The following is a 10739-nucleotide window of genomic DNA, read 5'->3' as shown; positions in this document are numbered from 1 at the left end:
TATTATGTATAATAACACATGAATGTTCACCATGCAAAGTGTCAATATAAGTGTTCACGAAGGTTTCTGCCGAAAAGAAAGAAAATTGTGTTTTTTTAAATTTCAACTTGTCAAAAAGATGTTCGCCTTCTCAATATAAGCTGAACGCTATTTGGTATCTTTGAAGAGTAACAGTTATTATAATCAGTGGACACTCTAGCACTCACTTTTCAATTCATTTGGTCCTTATGATTTTTGTTGTCGCGTATTAGGATACGTTCAGATGTGGTGCACGTGTCGTTTAAGATATTTGATATTAGTAACATTTTTGAAATAGTTAATATGTTAGAATACCCCATCTCCGAAATGATGTCATTATGTTGTCTCCTTTTATCTCTTGCTTAGAATGGCGTCATATCGCTAGTAATGAATGTTGTAAAAACTTTACAATACATTTTATTGATTATAATAATTTAAATAAAAAAATTGAAAAATTCAAAACTTGTTGCATTTGTATCATTTATATTTTCAATGTTCAATTTGAGATGTTGATATCAAGGAAAAAGCAAGACTGAACCTATAAAGAGACTGCAGTATGTTATCCTTATGGATATACGCAAACATAACTCCTAAATAAGAAAAGCGAACATGTGTGTTGCTAATCCTTTAAAAACCAATTGAGAACTAAATAACAGTACATGTTACATAGTTTTCAATATCTGCATAACTATTATATACAATACACATTTTGATTTGACTTCATTTTGTTAATTATCTGATATTTTTAAAGAATAATTAAAAAAATACTCCATAAAATTCAAAATAAATTTTCGTGATAACTAAGAATACCATGTGATTTTGTAGACAATTTACATTAAAATTTGCAATTCCCTTGCCATTTCTCCGTGTATGGTTAATGACACAAAATTAACATCAATTATCAGCGGGTAATTGAATTTGATTGCCACAACATAATGTTCTAGCTAACTTTAACTAATTGTTTTATTGGCGTTTCATATATTAAGTAGACAGAATTCTAAATATTCATAATTACAGCTGCAACACTAATTTATAAACGGATCAATAAGATAAATATTTCAAAACCTTTTTTATCTTGCCAGTTTTAAGGCGTCTGTTAACTACGTGCTTTTGCATGTAAATACAAGTATGTTGTTCTTTTCCGTATTCGAATTTTAAACATTCAACTTTTACAATAATGTCTGAGAATGGGTGATAAGTTTCCGAGTGAATCTTGTTATCAGACTCTATAATATTGTTTTTGTATACGTCCAAACCAACATGGTAAAACGTAATATAATATTCAAGTTAAGAGCTGATTAGGAAACTACCAAACTGAATGATAATAAATGTAAGATACTGATTGTATTCACTAATTATGATTTCTTCGGTCAATAACATGTTCAGTCATTTTCTTTCGTTCTATTAAAATCCTGAATGTAGGTCATTAAGTAAGATAAATTAATTTACAACGGAAACAAGTCTTTTTATAGTGATTTAAAACCACAAAGCGTAACAATATTTCATTAATTCTCATTAATCTAAACTTTCGATTACTGTTTTAAGTCTTGTTAAAATTTTATGATGTTTATGTTGATTTTTTAAACTTTATTTTCTTTGCATTTTTACGTTTACAAAGTTGATAGTCTGTATTTTATGGCTTATGGCTTTTAAACAAATCGGAGGGACAGTTACAAAAATTCGAGGAATATTTGTTTACTTTTAAACATTAGAATTCAAGATAACATATGCTATATATTTTGTAAAAGTATTTGTTATAAGTCGATATCATACGAGTGTCTCTTTGACATTTTACCTGACACCATTAAAATTGTATGTAATCTGAACATGAAGTAATTTTCTTTTGAACATGTTGTATGCAAACCATAACCGTACTCGAATGTATCACGATATCACATCTGATATTTCTCATTATTCAACAGACAGAATTCCAACCTACACAAACTATTATATTTGCTACAGATATTTTGTTTTTATTGCTATCACATTAATTTGCAGTTATAGAAATGCAATTTTGATAGAATAGTATTATTTTATTATAAGACATTCATTCGTAGAAATACACAATATTTGTTACAAGATAATATCTAGATTTATTATGATGCAAAATGTGTTAAATACCTGGACACTAGGAGACACTAAATGAATGCAGTTATATGAACAGTTGTATTTGCTCGTACCCGTTTTAAATTCAGTGTTAATGTGTTAGTCCTGGGGAGTATCAATAAATTGATGTTTTGGCGTAACCTCGGATCCCCTTTCAAATTTCCATTTTATGTACTTTCGCCCATTGTTTGCTCGTTTAGGTAACACGTATTTATTACTTGTGGACCGTACGCAACTTTTCATGGAATTGAAAAAATGTGTTACATTAAGGATTCCATAAACACATCTGCGGATGTTTCTTATTCAAATTCACATGATTATCATGTATCAATGACGAATACTGCTTGACCCAAAGATAGGGGTCGGAACGGTAGATTAAACTTTTTAGAACTGTCAATGAATGACTCAATCAAACCGAGTTTGCACTATTTCCAATTTTGCCGTTTTGGGCGTTCGTTAGGGATTCTGTTTTTTACTATTAAGTTGTAATGAAAATTGCGTTATTTGAAAGGCACACTTTATTCTTTTTCAAATTAATTTTGAATCCAAAGTTTCTTTAGAATTAAAACATGGTTTTTTGTCTGAAAATCATGTAAAACACGAGACGGACAATAACTTTAACTTTAATTATATGACTGGCATAAAATATGTAGACAGCGGTGCTTACCATTTCAGATCTTATTCTTCAAAAACTTAATTTGATACCTTGATAAACTTAAATCATCATAAACTTTTGAAATAATTTGACACTTTAGTTATCATGATGGTATAAAAATATATGATGCTTAACAAATACGATATATTGGATGAACAAGCTTATTATAGATGAACATAATGAACTCCCTTGACATCATTTTTTAATTTGTCACAAATGAAGTCATATTATCTCTAAAAGAAAAGAAAAGCATGTTAAATTATTTTCAAGTAAAAACATAAAAAACAATATTTATATCTAAATGAATGTAAAAGCGAATTCTACCAAACGGAAGAACATGTTATATTCTAAATTTGGAATCAAATCACGGGATATTTTCACATTTATTCATTTATATGTCTCTCTGTGGGCTGCCTAGTCATGTCTTACATTTTATGGAGAATGTTTTCATTTCATCTTTAATGTAGGCTGCCTTTATGAGACAGATTTGAACTATTTTATAGCTCCATCTAATTTATGTACAAAGTATTTGATAACACGGATTTTTTAGAGACGATAATTAAATCCTTCAATGTGTAAAAGATGTTCGGAATTGTTTTCATTAGCATTTTGTACAACGAGTAAAATTACGAAATATGTACTGTAAGATATCAGTCATGTAGGTCTTTTACTTAAATCAATGCAAATATAAACAAAAACCTTAAAGAACCCACAACTACCAAATTTGAGTCGATTTGATTAAGCATATACTTGGACGATAGCAAGCTACAGTCCACGCCCCTTGTTTAAGCAGAACTCGACAATTGGAAATTGAGTGAAGTTTAATTTAGAATTTAGAAACATCTGCCGAATACAAATAGTGCTGTTACTGAATGAAAGTCAGTCGGCATTGGTCATGCATGCTGTTCTAAAGACTGATTTTTAAACGATTTGCACTTCATTTTACTCTACTATATGACTTGTTTTGTATTTTAGTAGGGCATTGGTAGACTTAATATATTTAAATGATATTCTGATAAATCTGAAAATATATAATTTGTAAAATAAAAAACCAACGATATATATATTATCTCACCTGTCTCCAACGTTTTCCTTCTTGTTGTTTTATTTTGTTTATTGCCGCACAGGAATTCTTTTCATTAACATCACTTTCTTAAAAGACCATTTTGACAAAGTCGAACAGACTATTTTGTTCTCATTAGCGGCATAGACAAGTTTAACAAGTAAAAGGCAAATGGATGTATAGTGATCAATAGTACAGTGCAATAATGTTCTCTTAGAGCCTCTTATAGTAAAGTGTCATCGGCAGTTTTCATCTGTCATTCACAGGAAAACGGTTAACAGTGAGTAGTATGTGGAATAGATATGTCGTGGAAATATCTTAGTTTAAACGAAAATGAATTAATTATACAGTTGGGAATATTTTTACTACTTGGAGTGCTTCAAGGAATAACATGTCGTAAAGGTAAAATTCAATATTTTTCCTAGTGAAAATATTTCTACGAATTTCAAATATATTTTTATAACATGATAAATGATACATGCATTAGATATAAGAAATACTTTGCGAAATAAGTCGTTGCATGCAGCCATATAATAAATTTATTTATTTATAAAGAACAAAGAATAAATATTGTGCTACATATGGAAGTTAAACATCGGGTTATCTGTTGCAACCATAAATATACTAAATTTATTCGTTACATTTTGCATTTTTTCTGCTTTTGTTTGTTAATTAAGAGTTCTTGCATAACACAATAGACGGCATTTTGGACAAATATTGCATTTTCAAAGTAAATATAACGAATTTCCTGATAGTTTCAAAGATGAAAAAAACCAGAGATTTTATATCTTTCCTTTATCTTTTTGTTAATTTTCAGGTTTATAACTAAATTGAAGTGACTCCATATTGTGCATGTTTCATAAACATTTCTTTTCTCCTTTAAAACATTTATACGATATAATTATGTATTATGTATATATAAAGCACATGAAAATAAAATTTCAAGATTCTTTTTGGATGTAAATTACTCCTTTTCAGCCTTCCTTCATCATCATAAGAGTTTCATATGAGTATGATATTTTGGATAATATAACACCAGACCCGTAGAATATAGAATATATTGTGGCTTCAATCATCTTTAATTTTCTTGTCTATTCATTCCATCCAGAACAGAGAAAAATACAGTTTTGTCCCTCGGATTGAATGATCCATTGACATGCCAATTTTCATATAAACTGCAGTATCAGTAAACAAAGACCGCCATAAACCAGCTTAAAAGATGTGGTTTATTAAATTAACATTGAGTTTTGCAATATATACGAGTATATTTATAACGATTATTAAAAAAAACAACAACACGAAAAAATAAATAAGGTAGCACTGAAGTAATAAGTAATTTGCGGAAAGAAAAGTAATTATTCAGATGTAATCTTAAGTAAATGAGTATTGTCATTCCTTTGTCTTTGATGTGACAGTCCCTTTAAATAAACATACATTATTTTCTTGCGAAACGTTTGTTAAGATCAAACACTCTAGATACTGAGAACAACTTTGTGATCCAAATAATATGTATGTATACACTAAATTACGAACAGATTGATATGTTTGATGTTTTATGACACAGTGACATGATATTTTCAATTCACATACATGTAGAATCCTTCTTGATAACAGTCCTTTATATTGTATTCAAGTTGCAAATAACACATGAAATTAATTTTATTTGACATTAAGATTAATGCCAATTGATATGAACTGAGAAGATATTGTTACTAATTTTTCTTGTCAGAGATACTGTAAACAACATATTGTAACATCGTTTTAACGTGGACCTTTTTGTTTTATGATGATTGTAAAATCAATATTTTGTTTTTCTATAAAGCTTTGTTAGTTTTGCCAATGTTTCCTAGTTCATTCTCTTCACAAAACTAATATTGAATCATGTCAGGGACATTTGATATTGTAACAACATGCATATAAAATAGTGATCTTTTGTAGATTGTGGAAGCCTTTATGATTGAAGCCTTATATAATTAAAATCGCGGGCAATATTATGACATAAATTTCACAAATTTGTAGAGGTATTGTAGCAACGAATTTTGCATCCTCGAAAGAGAATTTTTTTATTTTTGTACTATTTCGACAGAATTTGTTGTTATTTAACACACGACATACGTAAATAGCCAAAAATATGATGTTTCTTTTTAAAGATGGTTATGATAAATGTTTATAATTTATCATTTGACTTTAACCTCTCCACACGCTAATAAATAAATAATGTTTGTCACAACTTTTTTTCTTTCATATTACGACAAAAGAGCTTGAACATTTAGCCCAAGTCTTCTTTTGTTTAATACATTCTATTACCAGTCTATGTTTATAATCAACTGTCATAAAGGTCAGTTATATTCAAATATAATAAGAAAAGGGATACCAAAAATCATAAAAATCTTTATCATATACAGTCTACCTTACATTTCTGTTTAGCAAGTACTTTTTAACATCTCAATCAACGCCAATTATGTTTACGACAATATCTAGAATTATTTTCTCTTCATCAGAAGTTAATAAATGTATCATGTGCAAAATGTACATTTTAATAAAAAATTTTTTTATGAAAGTTTATTTCTTTAAGCATTTACTAAGTATGTAGGATTAAAATATGTAACAATGATAAAGCACTGTTATAACTTCAATGTTTTTTTTGCAGTGTCATGTACTGTGACTATTTCTAGTTAAATAGAATAGTTTAATAGTATCTGAGTTTATAATGGTGGTACCTTACGGACTTATTGTTATTTTAATTCTTCTTTTTTTCCACCAGTTTGGAGTTTTGAAACGCAGAATTAACCACGAAGGCAGTAGGCATGAACACTAGGTGATAAAAGCCGATAAACACAACTCAGATTGAAATTATTTCGTGTATATATTAAGGGAACTATTGATTGTAAATAGAAGTACATTGTAAGCCAGGTGCGAGACCAAATAAGTATATAATTAATTATATACAGCGAATGACGGGGTCAGTACAGGGAAGTGTACATTATATTTGACCTAAAGTATATAATTCAACAAGGAATGTACAGTAAAAGATGTGTGTGCCAGTGCTAAATAAGGGAGATCTCAAAAGCTAATTTTCAAGCATAGATTAATTCTTTTGCCCATGTTCTTGTTTTTTTTTTTTTTTTTTTTTTTTTTTTTTTTTTTCCGCACCTTCATATTGCTTAGGTATTATAAGAAACTTTACGTATCTTACATTTCGTAATTCTTTAAGGGATGTGTGCAAGTATTCAGCAATTTAGTTTTAGATATTAGAATAGAGCCGTAGTATAAACATCGGTGCTAGATTAACATAATTCATAATTTGAGTATATTCCCAGCAGAGGTATTGAGCCCTTGGAATTACTTTTCTTACTTAATACATTTTATTGTTAGGAATGCGATAGGAAAATACAATGCAACACTGGCTGCATTTGAGATTTTATATTTGATGGTAAATTATCTGTCATGAGTTTTAACTGTTACACGCATTTTGATTTCATTTTATTTTGGTTATAATCTGAGATTTTAAAAGAATAATTTTAAACCCAATACTTAAATTTGAAATGAATTTGCGTGATAGCCCTGAATACCGTGTTTTATGTCTGACATAATTTACATCAAAGTATGCAAATCCCTTGCCATTTCCCGTACATGGTTAATAACAAAAAACTAAGTAACATCAATTATCAGCAGGTAATTGAATTTGATTGCCACAACATAAAATTCCAGCTAACTTTAACTAAGTGTTTTATTGGCGTTTCGTATATTTAAGTAGACATAATTCTAAATATTCATAATTACAGTTGCAACACTAATGTTTAAACGGATCAAAAATATTAATATTTCAAAACCTTTTTATCTTAACAGTTTCAAGGTGTCTCTTCGCAAAGTGCTTCTGCATGTACATACCGGCTGTACTTTTCCGTATTCGAATTGTAAATAATTAAATTTTACAATGATGTCCAAGAATGGGTGATAAGGATCCGAATAAATCCTGTGATCAGACTTGATTATATTGTTCTGTTATACGTCCTAACCAACATGGTAAAATATTATATTATATAATTCTTCACGTTAAGAGTTTAATTCAATTCAAAATGTTTATTTTCGTCTCATGACAAATACATCACAACCAAAACGGATAAAACTGATAAATATACATATGCCATTCAATACAGAATTATATGAGACGCAAAACTTGCTTAGGTAAATATAATAACAATCATATTTACATACTTAAATAATTATATATAATACACACATTACATTAAATGTATTGGGAATGATCTGAATCTGTCATTTTATTAAGCTTTGAAAATTCATATTTCTACTAGTGTGTCTAAAAGTCTATATATAAAGCAATCCACTAGTCTGATTTTAACAATTCTAATGAAATTTTAAAAAAGTACTAGTCTAAGAATGTATAAAATACACTTAATACCTAATAAAAAAAAGTTGCTCCTAACCAATAAAATAAATTCCAGCTGTAAGATTCCTAACACACTCTGACTTGAAATACCTACATTAAAAAGAAAAGTTACCTACAATAAAGTAGAAGACGTCTATGTTTTAAAATATGAAACAGGCTTTGGCTGTAAACATAGCCATTCATGGATTAACTAAAACGTTATGTATTTTCTCAACATCATAAATTGTTAAAAATTGTTCATGTAGACCAAAAATACGTCTTCCCTAAATTGATTATAGAGTGGACAGTGTAACATAAAATGTATTTTATCTTCTACCATATCAATAAATTTGAAACAATTTCTTTCATATATTGACAGATTTCCATACCTCCCGTTTTCAAGGCTTATTGGTGCAACACCGCATCTAAAGAATGCCATAGCTCTTCGATAACGAAAAGGCAAATGTTGTTTTACATATGTTTCAGTTTAAAAAACATTATTTAAAGAGCCTATATGTTCTTAGCTTATTTCTACCATTTCCTGAATTTGATGACAAGTTTTGATTAGAAAACTACCAAACTGAATGATAATAAATGTAAGATACTGTTTGTGTTCACCAATTACGGTTTGTTTGGTCAATTACATGTCCAAGTATTTTCTTTCATTCTACTTAAATCCTGATTGTAGGGAAAATTAATTTTCAAAAGAAGCAAGTATTTTTTTCAAGTGAATTAAAAACACAAAGCGTAACAATAGTTATTTGTAATCAATCTATACTTTCGATTACAGATATAAGTTTTGTTAAACTTTTATAATGGTTATGTTGAATTGCAAATTCATTTCATTCTTTATCAATTTTGCATTTTTATGGTTATAACGTTAATAATCTGAATATTTTTGTCTTTTAAGAAATCGGGAGAACACTTACAAAAATTCGAGGAATATTTTTACTTATACAGATTAAAATAAACAATGAGTTAAGTTTTATAAGGTCGATGTCTTATGTGTGCCTTCAAATATTCACCAAGCAGCTGACACCATTAAAATCCTGTGTAATCTGAATGTGAAGTAAATTTCTTTTGAACATGTAGTAAGCAAACCATAACCAGCTCATCAAAAAAATCCTCGAATATATCATGATATCACATCTGACATTAATCATTTTTCAACAAACAAAGAATTCTAACCTACACAAACTCTCATTTTTGTTATAGATATTCCGTCGTTACTGCTATCACAGATTAATATGCGGTTATTGAAATGCAACTTTGATAGAATAATATTATATTATTCTCAGCCATCCATTTATAGAAATACACAATCAATTGTTATCAGAAAAAATAGGTTAATTAAATGTAGATGTAAGAATTAAAGAGAGTTCAAAGTAAACTTGATGTAATTATCAAATTAAATAAATGTTAAAAAAAGATCCAATTCAAAAAAGTGATGAAGCAACACATAAAATCATCTAGCTAGTTAGTTTTTATTTTATTATAAATGTCAATGTTACCAATGTAAGAAAATGTAAGAATAATTGATAGTTTAATTTATAGTTGCTGTTTTATCAAATAATGTAGAAAAGATATCTTAAATTGATGATGAATCCATACAAAAATTAGCAGTTTTTTATTCATTATAAATGTCAATGTTAGCAATAAATAGTGCAATCCTAAGGTAATATAAGAATATTTTCCTTTTTATTTGAGTTAAAGCAATAAATACTCTTACTCTGTTCCTCCTTTGAGACATCACTTATCTAAATCTTTTCAAATGAAAAAGATATTCGTAAGATACTTTCTTTATAATTATTTTTGTTTCTTATTGTATTGTTGCATTTATTTAATTATTTACTTAATTTATCTATCTTTTTATTAACATCGGTCATAATTCTGCCATTTTATGTACATGTAAGTTGTATAAAAATCACTGTTTTACAGGCCTCTATGTATTTAATGGATTGTATTGTATGAACAGTTGTATTTGCCCGGGCCCTTTAAAAATTCAGTGACAACGTGTAAATCCAGGGCACAGTTAACAACATTCGCGCATTGATGCGTTCATAATCTCGAATCTTCTTTCAAAATTTCATTTGTATTTTGTCTCGCCAATCGTATACTCGTTTATGTAAAACGCATTGTTTTACTTTCTGACAATACGCAACTTTTATGGAATGGTACAAATGTGCCACATTTAAGATTCCATGATCACAGCCGTACTTACACATCTGCACATGTTTTTAATTCAAAATCTCAGCATTTTCGTGTATAAATGAAGAATAATGCTTAAGTCAAAAGTATCGATAGCTGTCAATTTTTAGAACAACCATTGAATAGACTCAATCAAACTGAGCCTGCAGCATTTTCAATTTTTGCCGTTTTAAGCGTTTCCTAAGGATTCTGTTTTTCACTATTTTATTGTTACGTTATTTGAAAGACGCAGTTTATTCTCATTCAAATTCATTTTGAATCTATGTTTTGATTAGAATTAAAAAAATGCGTCTTTCAGA

Source organism: Ruditapes philippinarum, unplaced genomic scaffold (genome assembly GCF_026571515.1).
Source record: "Ruditapes philippinarum isolate M1 unplaced genomic scaffold, ASM2657151v2 ctg4247_1_1_1_1, whole genome shotgun sequence".
NCBI classification, from domain to species: domain Eukaryota; kingdom Metazoa; phylum Mollusca; class Bivalvia; order Venerida; family Veneridae; genus Ruditapes; species Ruditapes philippinarum.
This window is presented reverse-complemented; position numbering follows the sequence as displayed.